The sequence below is a fragment of the Hyla sarda genome, chromosome 6, assembly GCF_029499605.1.
Source record: "Hyla sarda isolate aHylSar1 chromosome 6, aHylSar1.hap1, whole genome shotgun sequence".
Lineage (NCBI taxonomy): Eukaryota > Metazoa > Chordata > Amphibia > Anura > Hylidae > Hyla > Hyla sarda.
In genome coordinates, this window is record NC_079194.1 from 261117616 (window position 1) to 261138713 (window position 21098).

At 45.2% G+C, this 21098-nt stretch overlaps 2 protein-coding genes across 7 annotated transcripts in view; one reads left to right on the forward strand and one right to left on the reverse strand.

The window, feature by feature from the left end:
* The window catches only part of LMNTD2 (lamin tail domain containing 2), a 223700-nt gene that overhangs the window by 178433 nt on the left and 24169 nt on the right, over positions 1–21098 (reverse strand). Inside the window, exon 1 of one of the 3 annotated variants that reach the window (XM_056527121.1) lies at positions 3066–3088. The exons of 1 other annotated variant lie outside the window; for it this stretch is intronic. The gene's annotated coding sequence lies outside the window, so the exon portion shown is untranslated. Of the gene's footprint in view, positions 1–1595; positions 1641–3065; positions 3089–21098 lie in introns of those variants that run through there. One more of the 3 variants, XM_056527120.1, reaches the window with a different exon arrangement.
* Positions 1–21098, forward strand: part of RASSF7 (Ras association domain family member 7) — a 232830-nt gene that overhangs the window by 115242 nt on the left and 96490 nt on the right. The gene's annotated exons all lie outside the window — the stretch shown is intronic.

The window sequence follows — 21098 nt, forward strand, 5'->3', positions numbered from 1 at the left end:
TCAGGGCACCCGCCTTAACCCCTTAAGGACCCTTGATGTACCGCTACGTGTGGTATCTACACTGTAGCCCTCCAGATCTTGCAAAACTATAACTCCTAGCATGCCCACACAGCTGTTTGCTGTCTGGGCATGCTGGGATTTGTAGTTTTGCAACATCTGGAGGTCCACAGTTTGGAGATCACTGTGCAGTGGTCTCTAAACTGTAGCTCTCAAGATGATGCAAAACTGCAAATCCCAGCATGCCCAAACAGAAAATAGCTGTCTCACCATGCTGGGAGTTGTAGTTGCGTACCTCCAACAGTTGAATAACTACATCTCCCAGTACATGCGATCAGTACATGCTGGGAGTTGTAGTTTTGCAACAGCTGGAGGCACACTGGTTGGAAAATACTGAGTTAGGTAACAGAACCTAACTGAAGGTTTTCCAACCAGTGTGCCTCCAGCTGTTGCAAAAGTAAAACTCCCAGCATGCACGGTCTGTCAGTACATGCTAAGAGTTGTAGTTTTGAAACAGCTGGAGGTTCCCCCCCCCCCCCCCCCCCCATATGAACGTACAGGGTACATTCACACAGGCAGGTTTACACTGAGTTTCCTGCTTCAAGTTTGAGCTGCTGCAAATTTTTCGCCACATCGCAAACTCCTAGCGGGAAACTCACCGTAATCTCCAGTGCGAATGTACACTAAAAACAGTGGCGATGCTAGGGTTGGTGTCACCCGGTGCGGTAGAAAATGGTGTCACCCCATACCTTTCCCCCCCCCCTCAGCACGTTTTTAGCCTGTTGTGACAGACACCACTGTTGTAGCGCATTGTGAGAAATTCCAGTATAATAATCAGATATACCAGTTGCCACAGAATAGGAAAGTGTTAAAGAAGTTTTCACCATTTAAATATACAGCTCCCAGAATTACTTAAAGGGGTACTCCACTGGAAAACATTTACTTTTATATCAACTGGTGCCAGAAAGTTAAACAGATTTTTAAATTACTTCTATTTAAAATCTTAATCCTTACAGTACTTATCAGCTGCTGTATGCGCCACAGGAAGTTGTGTAGTTCTTTCCAGTCTGACCACAGTGCTATTTGCTGACACCTTTGTCCATGTCAGGAACTGTCCAGAGCAGGATAGGTTTGCTATGGGGATTTGTCCTACTATGGACAGTTCTTGACATGGACAGAGGTGTCAGCACAGAGCACTGTGGTCAGACAGAAAATAAATTAAAAAAGAAAAGAACTTCCTGTGAATCACTTATACAGCAGCTAATAAGTACTGGAAGGATTAAGATTTTTAAATAGAAGTAATTTACAAATCTGTTTAACTTTGTAGCACCAATTGATTAAAAAAAAAAAATGTTTTCCAGTAGAGTACCCCTTTGAGCAGTGGTGAGGTTATGCTGGGTGTTGCAGTTTCACTCACCATAACTGTAGAACTGACAAGCGACTACAGCTCTGATAGGACATAGAGAGGAGAATACACAATGATATCAGTGACTACAGGTGACATCTTCTCTATAGAGAGGAGAATATACAATGATATCAGTGACTACAGGTGACGTCTTCTCTATAGTCTTCCCTTATCTAATTCAGATGGTACATACCGCCTGGTCCAGCTAAAACTTCGGTCTGTAGAATGTGACGCCCAGACGTCTCCTCACTATGTCAGCGCATTCTCATCCTCTATATGAAAACAAGTATTATTATAAACCTGCCAGACACTGTATCCTCTAAATATAATACTACTATACTCTTTGATTATAAACCTTCCATACACCATACCCACTGAATATAATACTACCACACACTGTACATTCTGAATATAATACCAACACATACTGTACACACTGAATATAAATCTGCCACATGCTGTACCTCTGAATATAATACCGCCACACACTGTGCCCTCTGAATATAATACTACCACACACTGTACATTCTGAATATAATACCATCACATAGTGTACCCTCTGAATATAAATCTACCACATACTGTACCCCTGAATATAATACCGCCACACACTGTACCCTCTGAATATAATACTACCACACACTGTACATTCTGAATAGAATACCATCACATACTGTACCCTCTGAATATAAATCTACCACATACTGTACCCCTGAATATAATACCGCCACACACTGTACCCTCTGAATATAATACTACCACACACTGTACATTCTGAATATTATACCATCACATACTGTACCCTCTGAATATAAATCTACCACATACTGTACCCCTGAATATAATATCGCCACACACTGTACCCCTGAATATAATACTACCACCCACTGTACCCTCTGAATATAATACTACCACAAACTGCGCCCTCTGAATTTAACGTTGCCATACAGTGCACCCTCTTAATATAATACCACAACCGCAGTAACACCCCTCAACATCCGTTAGCTGATGCTATTACCACGGGAGGGGGGTTTTGGTGGTGTTGCTAGTGGATGATGGGGGTGCTACTACTGGGGGGGGGGGGTGTTGCTGGAGGATGATGAGGGTGCAACTGGCCATCCCCCCTGGCAGTATCACCCCCATCATCCATCCGCAGGATCATCCTCCTGGCAGTGCACCGCCATCATCCACCATCAGGATCTGCTGATGGAGGTGCTACTGCGGGGGGGGGGGAGGGGGGGTGTTGCTGGTGGATGATGAGGGTGCTACTGCCAGGGGGGAGCATTAGGTAGGCAGCAGTTCCCCCACTTTAGGTAGGCAGCAGTTTCCCCACATTAGGTAGCATATTTTCCCCACATTAGGCAGCATAGATTCCCCACATTTGGTACGTGTTCCCCCAAATTAGGTAGCAATTTCCCCACATTAGGTAGCACAGATTCCCCACATTAGGTAGCAGTTTCCCCACATTAGGTAGCATAGATTCCCCACATTCGGTAGCACAGATTCCCCACATTAGGTAGCATAGACTCCCCACATTTGGTAGCACAGATTCCCCACATTAGGTAGCAGTTTCCCCACATTAGGTAGCATAGACTCCCCACATTAGGTAGCATAGAATCCCCACATTAGGTAGCATAGACTCCAAACATTTGGTAGTAGTTACCCCACATTAGGCCGCAGGTTCCCTTGCAGGTTCCCCACGATGGGTCAAAGTCTCCCCACATTAGATCGCTGTTTAACCCCCCCCCCCCACACACACACACACACAAAAAACACATACAACACAGAGAGACACACACACAAACACACACACAGTCAGAGAGACACACACTCACAGACAGACACACACACAGAGTCACAGTCACACACACAGAGTCACACAGTCACACACACACACACAGAGTCACAGTCACACACACAGAGTCACACAGTCACACACAGAGTCACACACACACACAGTCACACACACAGAGTCACACACACACACACACACACAGAAAATAAGGCATATTTGGCACACCAGAAGGCCTCCTACATAATTCCAATACAAGAAATGATTGTGGGCAGGGGTGTAGCGCTCCTGGGTCCCCCTGCAACACACACACAGACACACACACAGTCACATACCCACACACACACAGAGTCACACACAGTCACATACATACACACACACACAGTCACACACAGTCACATACATACACACACACACAGAGTCACACACAGTCACATACATACACACACACACAGAGTCACACACAGACAGTCACACACAGACAGAGACACACAGACAGAGATAGCGACAGACAGAGAGACCGACACACACACTCCAGCGCTGCGCTCCTTCTCTCCGGGCGCCCTGCGAGTGACGTCACTGACGTCCCATGCAGTGGTGCTGATGGACGGGCGCACAGCGGCGATGAAGGCCGGGGGGGGGGCAGCTGACGGACGGGTGCACAGCGGCGATGAAGGGCGGGGGGAGGGGGGTGCTGTTGGACGGGCACACAGCGCAGGTGAAGGGGGGGTGCTGCCGGTCGGGTACAGACGGGGGGTGTCGGTGTAGCTGGGGAGGGGGGGGTGCTGCGGAGCGTCTTGGTGTCACCCCATTAGGTTGGTGTCACCCGCACCCGGGTCGCAACGCCACTGCCTAAAAAGACTACATTAACACAAAATAGTAAAAGAGTAAAAACACTACATATACACCCCCTTACACTGTCCCCCCCCCCCCCCCCAATAAAAATGAAAAAAGTATCGTACGGCAGTGTTTCCAAAACAGAGCCTCCAGCTGTTGCAAAACAAAACAACCACTGACTGTCCAGGCATGCTGGAAGTTTAGCAACAGCTGGAGGCACCCTGTTTGGGAATCACTGGTGTAGAATACCCCATGTCCACCCCAATGCAATCCCAAATTTAGTCCTCAAATGTGCATGGCGCTCTCTCACTTCGGGGCCCTGTCGTATTTCAAGGAAACAGTTTAGGGCCACATATGGGGTATTTCCATACTCGGGAAAAATTGCACTACAAATTTTGGGGGGCTTTTTCTCCTTTTACCCCTTATGAAAAGGAAAAGTTGGGGGCTACACCAGCCTGTTAGTGTAAAAAAAAAAAAATTACACCAACATGCTGGTGTTGCCCCATACTTTTTATTTTCGCAAGTGGTAAAAGGAAAAAAAATTGTAATGCAATTTCTCCTGAGTATGGAAATACCCCATATGTGGGCGTAAAATTCCCTGTGGGTGCACAACAAGGCTCAGGAGTGAGAGTGCACTATGTATATTTGAGGCCTAAATTGGTGATTTGCACAGGGGTGGCTGATTTTTGAAGGCCAAGTGTGTTTACAAAGCCCCCATAATGCCAGAACAATGGACACCACCCCCACATGTGACCCCATTTTGGAAACTACACCCCTCACGTAATGTAATAAGGGGTAAAGTGAACATTTAGGCCCCACAGATTTTTGGAACAGTGGTCCGTGAAAATGAAAAATTTAATTATTCATTTGCACAGCCCACTGTTCCAAAGATCTGTCAAACACCAGTGGGGTGGAAATACTCACTGCACCCCTTATTAAATTCTGTGAGGGGTGTTCTGGAACCATGGGGGGCTTTGTAAAGGCACATGGCCCCTGACTTACATTCCAAACAAATTCACTCTCCAAAAGCTCAATGGCGCTCCTTCTCTTCTGAGCATTGTAGTTCGCCAGCAGAGCACTTGACGTCCACACATGGGGTATTTCCATAATCAGAAGAAATGGGGTTACAAATTTTGGGGGTAATTTTCTCCTATTACCCTTTGAAAAAATGTTAAATTTGGGGGGAAAAACAGCATTTTAGTGAAAAAAAATGTTTTTTTCACTTACACATCCAACTTTAACAAAAAGTCGTAAATCACCCGTGAGGTGTTAAGGCTCACTGTACCCCTTGTTACTCTCCTTGAGGGTTGTAGTTTCCAAAATAGTATGCCATGTGTTTTTTTTTTTTTTTTTTTGCTGTGCTGGCACTATAGGGGCTTCCTAAATGCGACATGCCCACCAAAAACAATTTCAGCAAGATTTGCTTTCCAAAAGTCAAATGTGATTCCTTCTCTTCTGAGCATTGTAGTTCGCTCGCAGAGCATTTTACGTCCTAACATGGGGTATTTCCATACTCAGAAGAGATTTCTCCCATTACCTTTTGTAAAAAGGTGTTTCCTAAATGTGACATGCCCCCCAAAAACCATTTCATCAAAATTCACTCTCCAAAATCCCATTGTTGCTGCTTCCCTTCTCCTATTACCCATTGTTACTTTTTCTCCTATTACCCCTTGCAAAAATTCAAAAACTGGGTCCACAAGAACATGTGAGTATAAAAAATGAAGATTTTTAATTTTCTCCTTCCCCTTGCTGCTATTCCTGTGAAACACCTAAAGGGTTAAGACACTTACTGAATGTAATTTTGAATACTTTGAGGGGTGCAGTTTTTAAAATGGGGTCAATTGTGGGGTATTTCTAATATGAAGGCCCTTCAAATCCACTTCAAAACTGAACTGGTCCCTGAAAAATTCCGATTTTGAAAATTTTGTGAAAAATTGGAAAATTGCTGCTGAACTATGAAGCCCTCTGATGTCTTCCAAAAGTAAAAACATGTCAACTTAATGATGCCAACATAAAGTAGACATATTGTTTATGTGAATCAACATATAATTATTTTGGTATGTCTATTTTCCTTACAAGCAGAGAGCTTCAAATGTAAAAAAAAATGCAACATTTTCAATTTTTTCATCAAATTTTTGCGAGTATCGTCGAAAATGATGCGAGTATCGACGAAAATTTACCACTAACATAAAGAAGAATATGTCATGAAAAAATGAAAGGTAAAAGCATCTCAGAGTTATTAACTCTTAAAGTGACAGTGGTCAGATGTGCAAAAAATGTCTGGGTCCTACACTGAAAATTGTCTGGGTCCTTAAGGGGTTAAAAAGGGCAACCCCCTGCCCTAATCTACCTCTTTGACTATCCCTGTTACCCCTATGCTCTTACCACACATTTTCCTTCACTACCGTGGATTTGTCAGGGGTCAAGGTTAATGGGTCACGATCAGTCAGAATTAAGTCAAAGGAAATATAAAGAGGTATATTTAACCAGTGATCTCCCAGGTGAGGCAGACCACCAGATGTATACAGTACAGAAGGACTAGGGTAGTAGCCAAGCCCGGCGTCCGGCTGCTACAGTACTTGTTGGTGTGTATCAATAGGGTGACTGGTTACACAGTATAGCTCTTTTTTGGATAGTTGGATATAAGGATGAGTGAATCGAATCTGCCAAATCTGAATTCGTTACGAATTTCAGGAAAAATTTGATTTGCAACTAATGCGAATGTCGCCGAGATTCTATTGCGCAAATCGCTTCATTAAACTTCATTTAGTGCGGTCCAGGCTCCAGGGCATCTAAAATGGGGGATCTACATGTGAGGACATGGGACAAGGAATCTTGGGAAGGCGGGAACAAGAGTAGGCGAGAGGACCCTGAATCACATGCAGCATGCAGCCTATCACCAGCCAGTCACCCCTGTGATCTCACAGCCCTATATGATCGGCAGCCATATTGCGGCCAGTCACTTCAGCCTTTCACTGCAAAGAGATAGATAGGGACAGACAGAACTGTGTGTTGCACAGAAAAGCTTTTTTCCAGCAGAGATTCACCTCCTAGTCAAGTCAGCGTTCTGTTGCACAGAGAGAGGGACAGAAAGCAGTGTGTTGCACAGGGTCTTTCACAGAACAGTAGCAATACAGCTGCAGCACTGGTGTGTACTGCTGGTGTAGTGCACAAATACTTTTTAAATGTACTTTAGTGCATTTCTCTCCCCTCATAAGTGCATACCACATACATACATCTAAGTAGTGTACTATTTTGTACCTGTCAAACTCTCAAGGGCCTAGATACTGTGATAGGCCAGACAAAACTACTCACCGGCTGGTGTTGTACACAAATACTTTTTAAAGCGTACTGTAGCGCATTTTTCTCCCTTCATAAGTGCATACCACATACATACACCTAAGTAGTGTACTATTTTGTACATGTTAAACTTTGAAGGGCCTAGATACTGTGAAAGGCCATGCAAAAGTACTCACCAGCTGGTGTTGTACACTAACACCTTTTTAAGTGTACTGTAGCGCATTTTACTACCCTCATAAGTGCATACCACATCCGAACATCTAAGTGGTGCAATATTTTGTACCCTATTAAACTCTCAAGGGCTTAGATACTGTGAAAGACCAGGCAAAAGTAATCACCAGCTGGTTTTGTACACAAATACTTTTTTAAGCAAACTGTAGCGTATTGTACTTCTCTCATATGCGCACTAAGTATGTCAAGCAGAGTAGTGCCAGGACGTGCACAGAGGAGTGGCAGAGGCCTAAATTCATCAGGCAGAGGTCGCAGCAGACTAGGGGCGAGTGGCTGCAGGGGTCGCAGTGAAAGGCCTGAGCTCCCGGTATCAGCTAGCGGTCGTGTCTCGACCAGCAACCCATCTGCTGTCACCGATTGGTTAACACGGTCATCCAATTCATCACATCTGACACCCCAGACAACAGTCGGTGGATTCCTCAGACACAGCCCTCAGTTGACATGGCCCGCGAGCAGTCCCTGTCCTCCCATTGCCTCTGTTCTATGGTGTTCCCTCTCCCACAGAAGTATCTTATGCTGTGGGTTCAGCTCCACTATTTAGTGAGGACGATCGAGAGGACAGTCAGCAGATACTGCCCAGCCAAGAAGTGGAGGAAACATCCGCCGCTTCCCACACTAGGCGGGCAAGTAGTGATGAGGAGAGTGGCGTGGGAGGTGGTGTTGCGAGCATGCAGGCTCCTGAAGCAGACACTGTTGAGGAACCTGAGGAGGACATCAGTGACGTGCAGACACAACTCGATGATGAAGCCGATCACACTTGGGAGCCGGGTGCAGAAGGGGCTTCATCATCATCATCAGGAGAAGAGGGTTGCAGGTTGCCTGTGAGGAAGCAGCTGAGCCAGCAAGGTGGTAGCATGGATTGGCAGTCAGCATGGTGGCAGAAGTGGAAAGTCTGGAGCCAAATGTGCCCGGGGTAGACCACCTGCTTCGCAGCAGCCTACCTTCCCAGGAGGTAGTGAAACAAGGGTTCCTGGAGTCGGCGGCAGTAGCAGTCAATCTGTGCAGACTGTTGGTGACAAAATCAGCTACTCGGCGGTGTGGCAGTTTTTCATCAAGCATCTGGAGGAAGTTAACCTGGCCACATGCAAGATGTGTCGGCAGAAGGTGAAGCGTGGCCAGGGTCCTAATGTTAGCACTATGGCCCTGCATCAACATATGCACTCCCTGTTTCAGCCAGCCAAGGTTCAACCACCTCAGCCAAAGGGAGCTGTGTGTCATACCCATCTCATGTCGCTCCAAATGCTCCTGCTGCTCCTACTTCAAGTCAGTCATTCCGCCTGCAATTCATCGGCGAAGCCATGGCCAAGAGACAACAGTTTGTGCCCACTCATCCAACGGTGCAGAAGCTGAATGTGCTCCTGTTCAAGTTGCTGGTGCTGCAGTCCCTCCCTTTTCAAGTGGTGGACTCTGCACCTTTCAGAGAACTGATAGCTAGTGCTGAGCCGAGATGGTGAGTGCCAAGAAGAAGGTAGTACCAGCCCTGCACAATTTTGTGGAACAGAAGGTGGGCCAGTCCTTGAGCCTGTCGGTGTGTACCAAAGTGCACGGCAGCGCCGACTTGTAGAGCTGTAACTACGGTCAGGGACAATACATGTCCTTTACAGCTCACTGTGTGAATATGGTTCCTGCAAAGCCACAACAACAACTTGGACAGGTCATGCCACTTCTGTCTCCACGCTCCCAGGCCATTGGTCTTGTGACAGTGTGTGACTCCGCCTCCTCATCCTCCACCGTGTCCTCAGCCTCCACTGCACAAACAAGTCTCAGTGCCCTCCAGCATACCACGTGTGCAGGGCACGGCGTTGTCACATTGTTCTTCACATTCTTTGCCTTAGCGAACGGAGTCACACAGGGAAGGAACTGCTAAAAGTCACTCATCAAGAAATCGAATCATGGCTTACTCCACGAAAACAGGAAATATGAACCATGGTGACTGACAACGGGAAGAACATCTTGTTTGCGCTGTGACAAGGAAGCCTGAGACATGCACCCTGCATTGCACATGTGTTTAATCTGGTTGTCAAGTGGTTCCTGAAGTGTTCCCCCATCTGCAAGACATCCTAACAATGGGAAGGAAACTGTGCATGCACTTCAGCCACCCGTACACCGCAAAGCACACCCTCCTTGAACTGCAGCGTCAGAATGGCATCCACCGACAAAACGACGATTTCACACATTGGAATTCCACCCTCCATATGTTGGACCAACTATACGAACAGAGAAAAGCCATCACCAATTTCTTGATGATCCAAGCAGATAGGGGTACTCTCCTGTGTAACTTCAATGTCAACCAGTGGCAGCTCATATGTGACACCTGCCGTTTGCTCAGGCCCTTTTAGTCAGTCGCCAGGATTACAGGATGAATGACATCATTCCACTGCTTCATCTACTACAACACGTGTTGGAAACAATGGCTGGTCAAGGCACTGGAGACGTGGCGCCTAAATCTCACGGCCAAATAAGATCTGTGGGGGCTCAACTGGAAGACCAGGAGAAGGGGGAGGGGCACAGTGGAGCACAGTTTAGGTTTCTAGAGATGGGCGTTTTTCTAGTCCTCTGACAGGAGAGTAGGTGCAGGACTAGCTAGAGGGTTATGAGGAAGGCGAGACACAGGACGCAGACACACCATGGCAGTATGAATTGGAGATGGAGGCAGGGAGTCCCTCCGAGTCACTTGCACAAATGGCACCATGCATGCTCACTTGCTTGCGTATTGACCGCCGAATTGTCACCATTCGGCAGGGGGATGACTTTTGGCTATCCACCTTATTGAGCCCTCGCTACCGACACTAAATGGGAGCCTTTTTCACACCCACTGAGAGGGAGGACAAACTGACCTACTACAGAGACATCCTATGTAGTCAGTTGGCCTATGCCTATCTGCGCCATCATCCATCCTCTCGCAGGCCTGACTCGGGGGGCCCTCTGTGCTCACCTTCCACTGCCATGACGGCTGGGGAGGGGTGGGGTGGCAGGAGTAGGGCCTTACAGGGGAAGTGTTTACCCTCAACGGTTACAATAGACCATACGTTGTTCCCTTCCACCTTATAGAGGTATTTGCATCACATCAATACTTGGTGTTGTAGGTGGCACATGGTGATTTTTGCACACTTTTCCTTTGGTTTGATTTAAAAAAATAATTTGGGGGCCATATATTTTATTCTAAGCATATTATCAAAAATTAAGTTTTACGTAATGCATATCCTCAATACTTACCTGTGCACACTAACACTTTTACAAAAGAGACAGTTTTCTTCTACCTACCTGCCTCAGCTACTATTTGGATTCTGCTACCTGCCTGATGCAACACATCTAATGCCAAGTTCTCCTTTTTTCACCCACCTTCGTCACCGGGTACTGGAATTGCCACCCACCGCACCACCGGGTCACTTTCAGGACTCCTGATGCTGCTGCTGCCACCTCCACGCTGTGTCATTCAGCCACTATATATTCTCCTCATGCTGCTGCCACCTCCACGCTGTAGCATTCAGCCACTATATGTTCTCCTCATTCTGCAGCCAACTCCAGGCTGTGTCATTCAGCCACTATATGGTCTCCTCATGCTGCTGCCAACTCCAGGCTGTGTCATTCAGCCACTTTATGTACTTATGCTGCCGCCACCTCTACGCTGTGTCATTCAGGAGGCAGCATTAGCTACCAAAAATCTTCAATAAAAATTTGACAATGTATCTTTTATTCTTTGGAATTGTGAGGCCCTATGGTCTCCTCATGCTGCTGTCACCTTCAGGCTGTGTCATTGTGCCACCATATGGTCTCCTTATGCTGTTGGCACCTTGGATTAAACTTGAAAATTTTTCATGTATCTAAAATCTTCAATAAAAATTTTACTAAATATCTTTATTCTTTTCTATTGTGAGGCCCATGGTCTCGTTGGGCTGCTGCTGCCTCTAGGCTCTGTCATTGTGACGCCATGTGACTTCTTGTTATATTGGGTTTTGTGGTCATACAGTATTAGTTCAAAGTAAATGCCGGGACATTAAATTTGGGAATCTGGGAAGACTGAGGCCCTATGGTCATCGACGTCATATATTACCTGTGGAATTATCACAAGAAATCAATTAAACAGCTTGGAGCGATAACAATGAACCATAACTGATTAAATGAAGCATTCACACTTTCACAGTCAGGGTGAGAGATAGGGTCTTGAACAGGCGGCATCTCGCCTGGCGGAGGACCGCCAGCTCGATGCTCACCAGAATGTGTACTCAAAAAATTTAAATAAATTCTAATTAAATTAAATAAAAATTACATAAAAAAATCTATTTACTCTCTTCAATTTTGACGCCATATGGTCTCCCTGCTGCCACATCCAGATGCTCTGCGGCAGTGATTCTAATAGCGATACCTGTAATCTTCATGTCATACTGAATAACAGAATTATTTCACTAACACAGCACACTCACTATGTGTGTTAGGACAGGGCAAAGTAACCTACACCCCTATTGAGGCTATATGGTCTCCTCATGCTTCCACCACCTCCACGCTGTTTCATGCAGCCACTATTTGTTCTCCTCATGCTGCCGCCACCTCCACGCTGTGTCATTCAGCCAGCATATGTTCTCCTCATGTTGTCGCAAACCCCAGGCTGTGTCATTCAGCCACTATATGCTGCCGCCAACTCCAGGATGTGTCGTTCAGCCACTATGGGGTCTCCTCATGCTGCCGCCACCTCCACACTGTGTAATTCAGCCACAGAAATAGCCGTTTTTAATAATGATTGGCGCAAATAAATTTGGACCGAACCACATTTTTTAGGAAAATTCGGCGAATAGGCTGAATTAAATTTTTCAAAAATTCGCTCATCTCTAGTTGGATAGGAATTTCCGATTTTTGTGTTTGTAGGGTACCTTTTAAATAAATTAGTAGTAAAAGTTATACTTGTACACCTCCTCTATGAAATATTAGTTAAACCCAGGTGTACAGTGACCAGTTCTTCTGTGACTGCGGCATCGGTAAATTTAGATTGTTATGATCCTATCCAAAGTGAAGCCTCTGCCTGAGGGATGGGGGACATCAAAAAGTGCACTAAAAGCCCCAATTTTACTTTTGTGATCAAATATATAGTCATGGCCGTAAATGTTGGCACCACTGAAATTTTTTAAGAAAATAAAGTATTTCTCACAGAAAAGGATTGCAGTAGCACATGTTTTGCTATACACATGTTTATTCCCTTTGTGTGTATTGGAACTAAACGAAAAAAGCGAGGAAAAAAGCAAATTGGACATAATGACACACCAAACTCCAAAAATGATTGGCACCCTTAACTTAATATTTGGCTGCACACCCTTTGGAAAAAATAACTGAAATCAGTCACTTCCTATAACCATCAATAAGCTTCTTACAGCTCTCAGCCGGAATGTTGGACCACTCTTCCTTTGCAAACTGCTCCAGGTCTCTCTTTTTGGAAGGGCACCTTTTCCCAAAAGCAATTTTAAGATCTCTCCACAGGTGTTCAATGGGATATAGATCTGGGCTCATTGCTGGACACTTCAGAACTCTCCAGCGCTTAGGTGCCATCCATTTCTGGGTGCTTTTTGATCTATGTTTGGGGTCATTGTCCTGCTGGAAGACCCAAGATCTCCGACGCAAACCCAAATTTCTGACACTGGGCTGTACAGTGTAACCCAAAATCCGTTGGTAATCCTCAGATTTCATGATGCCTTGTACACATTTAAGGCACCCAGTGCCAGAGGCAGCAAATCAACCCCAAAACATCATTGAACCTCCACCATATTTCACTGTAGGTACTGTGTTCTTTTCTTTGTAGGCCTCATTCCATTTTCGGTAAACAGTAGAGTGATGTGCTTTACCAAAAAGCTCTATCTTGGTCTCATCTGTCCACAAGTAGTTTTCCCAGAAGGATTTTGGCTTACTCAAGTTCATTTTGGCAAAATGTAATCTTTTTTATGTCTCTTTGTCAGCAGTGGGGTCCTCCTGGGTCTCCTGCCATAGAGTTTAATTTCATTTAAATGTCAATGGATAGTTCACGTTAACACTGATGCTCCCTGAGCAGCTTGAATATCTTTGGAACTTGTTTGGGGCTGCTTATCCACCATCTGGACTATCCTGCATTGACACCTTTCATACATTTTTCTCTTCCGTCCACGCCCAGGGAGATTAGCTACAGTGCCATGGGTTGCAAACTTCTTGATAGTGCTGAGTACTGTGGATAAAGGCAAATCTAACGGAGCAGCTCTCCACTGCCACAGCCTTTACCTGCTCTTAACAGCATCTCTGAGACCCCACCATGGGGAAAACTGACAAAGAACAACTGGCGAATACCTCTACCTCCACTAAGGGGCAAAAGAATCAGGCGGAAATGGAGAAATTCCTAAAAAAAGAAGCCGCTGAACAGCCCGGCGCGGCTCCCCAAGATGGCGCCGCCAGCCTCTGATGAAGCCGAACAGGAGGACGACACAGACAGAGAGAGCTACTGTGGTAGTCACTTCGAGTCGGGTGGTGAGGACAATAGACTCTCCTTCACTAAATCCTTCCTGCGCAAAACTGTTCAACAAGCAGTCGCTAAATAGCACCAAAGAAAATTCATTAATTAAATATATTTGGTGCTACTTACCCATCATATTTATTTCATTTTAATCCTACTATATTCTGTATTTTTTATTATATCTATTTTTTTTTACCCAGTATATGCCATTCGCCTTTAGCAAGGGCCCTGCTAGGCGATTGGTCATATATATCCTTTTTATATAATAAAGACCATTTCTTGGATCCCATCTCCACTAGTCTTTTCCTTTTTCTCTCCCCTGTGCTTTTGAGGACTGGTTCACATAAATATTTTATATTTATAATTTCTACATATTACATTAGGCCTTTTGGGTGAAGGCAACACCTTTAACCTCAAGCACATTATTTCTTTTATCCTAAGTGAGCTACACATATTTTACATTTCCTAAGCAGTCGCTAAAGTCATGCAAGCTGCCTTCGCGCCGGTGCTCCAGGAGCTGGCGGAGATCAAGGTGGAAGTGCGCCATATTTGGACCCGCATTGACCACCTTGAATCCTCTCTAACTGAAACAGTCTCCTTCTGCGACTCTGCCTCACACCAGCTCCGACTACATGAGACTCTACTTAGCAAGGCCTTTCTAATGCGGAAGGATCAAGAGAACCGGAGCATACATAAGATCATTAGAATAAAGGGAGTGCCGGAGTCCTATGCATCTGACTCCCTACCTGGAGTGGCGGAACAGATCTTCTTGTCATTGCTCATAGACCAGGAGCTATCTCTGATTCTGGGGATCCCCCATTTTAGCCCACTATTGCCTTACCAACCTAGATAGTCCCATGTTTATTGTATTATTGTATAATTGTTGTTCTTTTCCTGGAGATGTTGTTCTTTATATAATATATTTTTTCCATGTCTCTTGAGCAGGCGGGGCTGGCTGTCGGCCCAGGACTTCTACTGTTTCCCCAAGTCTGACTCTCTCAGACTGCTTCCTTGTTTCTCTCACTCTGCTTATCTACTTTCCTCTCCCCACTCCCTGATTGAATAGCAGGCACTCGTGCGCTTTACCTAGACCCATTCGCATCGCTCTTTTCCCCCTTTTTTTCTTCGCGCTTCTATTTCTACCTCTCTCTTCCTTCTCATCCCTCACCCCCCCCCCACCCCCTACTGTCCCTCTACCTCCTCTCCTCCTCTTTCATACCTTCCCTTCCCCGGGTTATCCTAGTGTGTCTTCCTTGTGTACTCCTCCCTCCTGACCCTCTTCCTCCTTTTTGCAGACGATAACATCTCGCTTACATGGCTGACCTCAAATTTCTCACATATAACGTCAAGGGTTTTAACTCACCCTGTAAGCGCCATGGTATCTTCTCTTTATTGCAAAAAAGGATAAAGTGTCAGTGGCTTTCTTTCAAGAAACACATTTCAAAAAAGGGAGAATTCCAAAGCTATCTCTAAACTATTTTTCATCTTGGATCCACAGCGGAAGCACTAACTCCTCCTCCAGAGGAGTCTCCATTGCCCTCCACCGTGAGGTACCGTTTGTCCACTCTGAAGTCTATGACTCTGCTGATGGCCGTGCACTGTTCATTAAAGGTAAGATCGGTTCTACACCATACACCCTGGCATCTCTCTATGCACCCAACAAACACCAAGTTAGGTAGCTGCTGAGAGCCTTGGAGAAATTGAGAATGTTTGCAGTGGGCCCCATTATCCTGGGGGCCGCACTCAATGCCACCCTAGATCCGCTAGTTGACTCTACTACACGGAAATCGATTCCCTCCTTGGTTCTCCGCACCCTACGTAATACACTGCAAGAACTGGGACTCACGGATACGTGGAGACTACTGCATCCAGGGGATCACCAATATACTTTCTATTCAGCTCCACACAAATCAGCCCAGCGTCTGGACTACATTTTTTGCCATGACCGATTAGTACCCTCGATTCACTGTTCCGACATTGGGCCGAAAACATTGTCAGACCACTCCCCAGTCAGCACTACCTTCTCACTAACTCATCTCCCCAAACCAGACTGGACTTGGCGACTTAACGACACCTTACTGACTACTCAGAATCATGTCACTGACCTGACAGCTCACCTCCACACTTTCTTTGACATCAACCTGACTCCGGAGGTCTTCTGGCCTATAGTTTGGGAAACACACAAGGCCTATATGAGAGGGCTTTTAATAGCTCTAGGTTCAAGAGTCAAAAAGGAACGCAACCAGGCCGTCGCTTCTTTGTTGGCAAGGTTGACGGACCTGGAAAAGAACTGTACTACGCGTAATGGAGATCCTGTCGGTCAGGAGATCTCTTCTGTTAGGGACCAACTGAAGGATATACTCAACAAAAAACATGCTGACCAGGTTATCCGTTTCCGCCAAAAATTGTTCATGCAGAGGGACAAGGGAGGGCGACTCATGTCCGCCATGATTAAAAAGCATAGAGAGAAGACTTTTATACATACTATTACAACGAAGACAGGATTGCGGGTGACTGACACCTCGACTATAGCCGAGGCCTTTCAAACATACTATGCGGACTTATATAATATCCCTCCCAACATTACAGGTGACCTACCTAGATCACAGGCCATTGACAAGTCCCTTAGCACCCTACATTTACCTACCGTTACAAAGGAGGATGGGGATGCTTTGATACGGCCTAGCACAGTTGAGGAGCTGGGCAAGGTCTTGTCTTCTTTCCCAATGGGGAAGAGCCCCGGACCGGACGGGCTTAGCTTGGCTTACTACAGAACTTTCAGAGATGCCTTATTGCCCAAGTTGACTCAATGGTGCAACGCTCTACTGTGGGGTGATTCCCTGCCACACCAGGCACTAGAAGCCCACATCACCGTCCTCCCCAAGGAGGGCAAAGATCCCGCCCACTGCTCCAATTATAGACCCATATCACTTCTTAATTTAAACATTAAAATCTGGGCCAAGGTTTTAGCATTACGTATTGGTCCTCTTCTCCCACGCCTGATCCATCCAGATCAAACTGGTTTTGTTAAGGGTAGGGAAGGCAAACACAACGCCCTTAGGGTAATGCATGCTATCCACTACGCAACCTCCTCAGGGACCCCGCTCCTCCTTCACGGTACCGATGCCGAGAAGGCATTTGATAGGGTCTCATGGGATTACCTTAGAAGTACTTTATGCAAGATGGATGTACCCCCACAATTTACTGCGGCTATTTTATTCCTTTACTCTGACCCAGGTGCACGTATCCGTATCAACTCTCTCCCCCTCCTTCAGTATCCGAAATGGCACGCGCCAAGGTTGCCCTCTATCGCCCTCTTTATACATTATTGTTATGGAAACCTTACTACAAGTCATCAGACAAAACACTAAAATACAAGGCCTGACCGTGGGAGACCACACGCATACTACAGCAGCATTCGCAGATGACCTACTAATATTGATAACAAACCCCGGAACTGCCTTGCCTGAAATCCAAACCCTTTTAGACCACTATGGTTCCCTGTCGAATTTCAAAGTGAACTACTCCAAGTCGGAAATAATAAATGTGTCACTACCTCCTCGTATAGCAACAGCCCTTAAAACCAATTCTCCATTCAGGTGGCCGAGTCGTAGCATTACCTATCTTGGCATTGCCATGCCAGCCTCGTTGGATGACTTATTCTTGCTCAATTACACCCCTCTAATGCAGAAGATGAGGGCTTAATTAGATTCCTACAAATTGCCTTACCTGTCATGGATTGGTAGGAGGAACCTCCTACAAACCTATATCATGCCATCGATCCTTTATGTCCTTCGAATGATCCCCATTAACCTGCCCCCTACATACCTCCTTCAATGGAGGAGACTTTTCACCCAATTCCTTTGGTCGGGGAAGAAGCCCCGCTTGCCATATAGCTTGCTGGTCAAGACAAAGCGACAAGGTGGCCTGGGCCTCCCAGATGTGGAGCAATGTTATAGAGTGATACACCTCCAGAGGTGGGCTGAGATACTCTCTTCGACCAGCTTGCTACAGGGCAACTCTCTTGAGCTCGTGCAGTTGGCTTCACAACCAGCTGTGCGGGATCGAGCGATATGGCTTCCGACTGGACCTTTGCTGACCAAACTTACCAACCCCTTACTACGAGGCACCCTCAAACTCAAAAAGGCCTATAACCAAAGGGAACCTATACAAAAAACACCAAAACCCCTACTATCCCCGGGTCTGCCAAGCTCCTTAATACCCTGCGTCCTACAACCTGACTTACAGAACATAGACGGACTATGGACTCTTAGAGAGGTACCCCTGGCTGACCTCTGTCGCAATGGACAACCTCCGACCCAGACGCACCTAGCTATGCTGCTGCCGGACATCTCACTCAACTTCCTCCAGTCATACACAGTTAGGCGTACATGTTCATCATTGCTGAGGGTGTATGGTGTAGCCGATGACCTGGCCTGGCTAGATAAACTGGCTTTTATGCACACTCCTGTTGGAACGAGACCCAAATTGGCTACGTTCCGTACTCATTATCTGAAGGAACTGGCGTGCTCATTTCCACTCTTTCTCACCTCTTGGGAGAGGGAATTGGGTTTGTCACTCAGTAATGAAGAAAGATACAATTCTAATGAACTCACATGGAGGGCCACTATAAATTACTAACCAGATGGTACCGCACTCCCGAATTGCTACACTCCTGGGGTTTGGCACCGGATGCGCTTTGCTGGAGATGCAGGTCCGCAAAAGGGTCCATCAAGACTGCACGGTCTTGTCTGCTTTTTGGAAAGACGTTAATACAGTCATTGATAGAGTGGTAGGATTTCGGGTCCTGTTGACCCCCGCCCAAATTTTCTTAGGGTTATCCAACCCTACCTATCGTCTCTCTCGGAGTACTCTGGTGTCACACCTCATAGCTGCAGCTAAGGCTCTAATCCCAATATATTGGCTTAAACATGAACCTCCCACTGTACAAAGTTTCCCACATTTGTAGAATGGAGGAGTTGTCTAGTTGGAGCACCCACACTCATAAACAATTTCAACATGTTTGGTCACCCTGGAGGATTTATAGAGATGCTTGAATCCGGCAATTGACGGATCTCCTAGATACGCTCCTACGATTCTATGCCCCGAACCACTACCTCTCCCCTCCCCCCTTTTTCCCCTATCCCTTCCTCACCCCATTCCTCCTCCCCGTACCTGCCCCTTGTTTTTTGATGTCTTGTCTTCCCCCCCCACCCTCACTTCCCTGCCCTTGGTACTTGTGGAAACGCAAAGTTTGTAGTCTTTAGCCTGTACCTCATCTCCCCCCCCCCCTCCCTCCTGCCTCCATCTTCTACCTTGTTCTCATATCCTCCTTCTCCCAGCCCCTCTCTCACCCCCTCATTTATCTCCCCCTCTTTCATTTCATCTACTTTCTTATCTATTTTCTTACCTACCTGTTGTTTCATTGCCTCCTCTCACCTTGCCTTAGAGGATATACTCTTTTTCCTTCTTTCATACTTTCTTTCTCTACCCTAGTTTTGTTTACGTACATGTGAGCCGTGTAGTATACTGACTCTTTAAAAGTGAATAGATGAGCCATGCGGGCTCATCCCTGGCTCCTACAAGTACCTTACAGCTTTCTGCTGAATTGTTCTGTGGACTTCACTGTACCTTATGGTTTCTTGTTATTGTCGTTGTTTTGATGGACAGTGACAAATTGTTCTTGTTTACTACCTGAAAATATAAATAAAGATTTGATAAAAAAAAAAAAAATAGTGCTCTTCTCACTATCCCCAAACATTGCAGCAGCCAGGAACCACTTCATTTGCCATAAGTACCATTGTACATTGCCTGCTGGAAACCTCTAGTTTTTTGTTTTCCTTTTTTTATTTAACTTACAAAGACAACAATAATCTTTCATCAATATCAAATCAATTTTATCAATTACTACCTATCTTTTCCCACCCTCACCACCTGACGAAGAAAAAACTCCACAACATAATTTCAATAACTCATAAGCATGACTTTCTGCGTTTTATTCATCCTTCATTGACATATTAAAGAGTACCTGTCACCAACTAGAACTTTTAACCCCTTAAGGACGCAGTATTTTTCCATATTTGCATTTTCCTTTTTTTGTCATCCCCTTCTAAAAATCATAATGCTTTAAATTTTGCACCTAAAATTCCATATTATCGCTTATTTGTTGCGCCACCAATTCTTCTTTGCAGTGACATTAGTCATTTTACCAAAATATCCACGGCGAAGCAGAAATTTTTATATTGTGCGACAAAATTGAAGAAAACATTTTGTAAATTTTGGGGGCTTCCGTTTCTACGCAGTGCATTTTTCGGTACAAATGGCATCTTATCTTTATTCTGTAGGTCCATACAGGTAAAATGATACCCTACTTATATAGGCTTTATTTTGTATTATTTCTAAAAAAAATCATAACTACATGCAGGAAAATGTTTATGTTTCAAATTGTCATCTTCTGACCCCTATAACTTTTATATTTTTCCGTGTATGGGCCGGTATGAGGGCTAATTTTTTGTTCTGTTATCTGAAGTTTTTATCAGTATCATTTTTATATTGTTCGGGTTTTTTTCTTGCTTTTTATTCATTTTTTCATGATATAAAAAGTGACCAAAAATACGCTATTTTGGACTTTGGAATTCTTTTGCGCATACGCCATTGACCAAGCGGTTTAATTAATGATATATTTTTATAGTTCGGACATTTCCGCATGCGGTGATACCACATATGTTTATTTTTATTTACACAGTTTTTTTTAAATGGGAAAAGGGGGGTGATTCTTACTTTTATTAGGGAAGGGGTTAAATGATCTTTATTAAAGGGGTACTCCCGTGGAAAACTTTTTTTTTAAATCATCTGGTGTCAGAAAGTTAAACAGATTTGTAAATTACTTCTATTAAAAAAATCTTAATCCTTCCAGTACTTTTTAGGGGCTATACACTACAGGGTGGGCCATTTATATGGATACACCTTAATAAAATGGGAATGGTTGTTGATATTAACTTCCTGTTTGTGGCACATTAGTATATGTGGGAGGGGAAACTTTTCAAGATGGGTGGTGACCATGGCAGCCA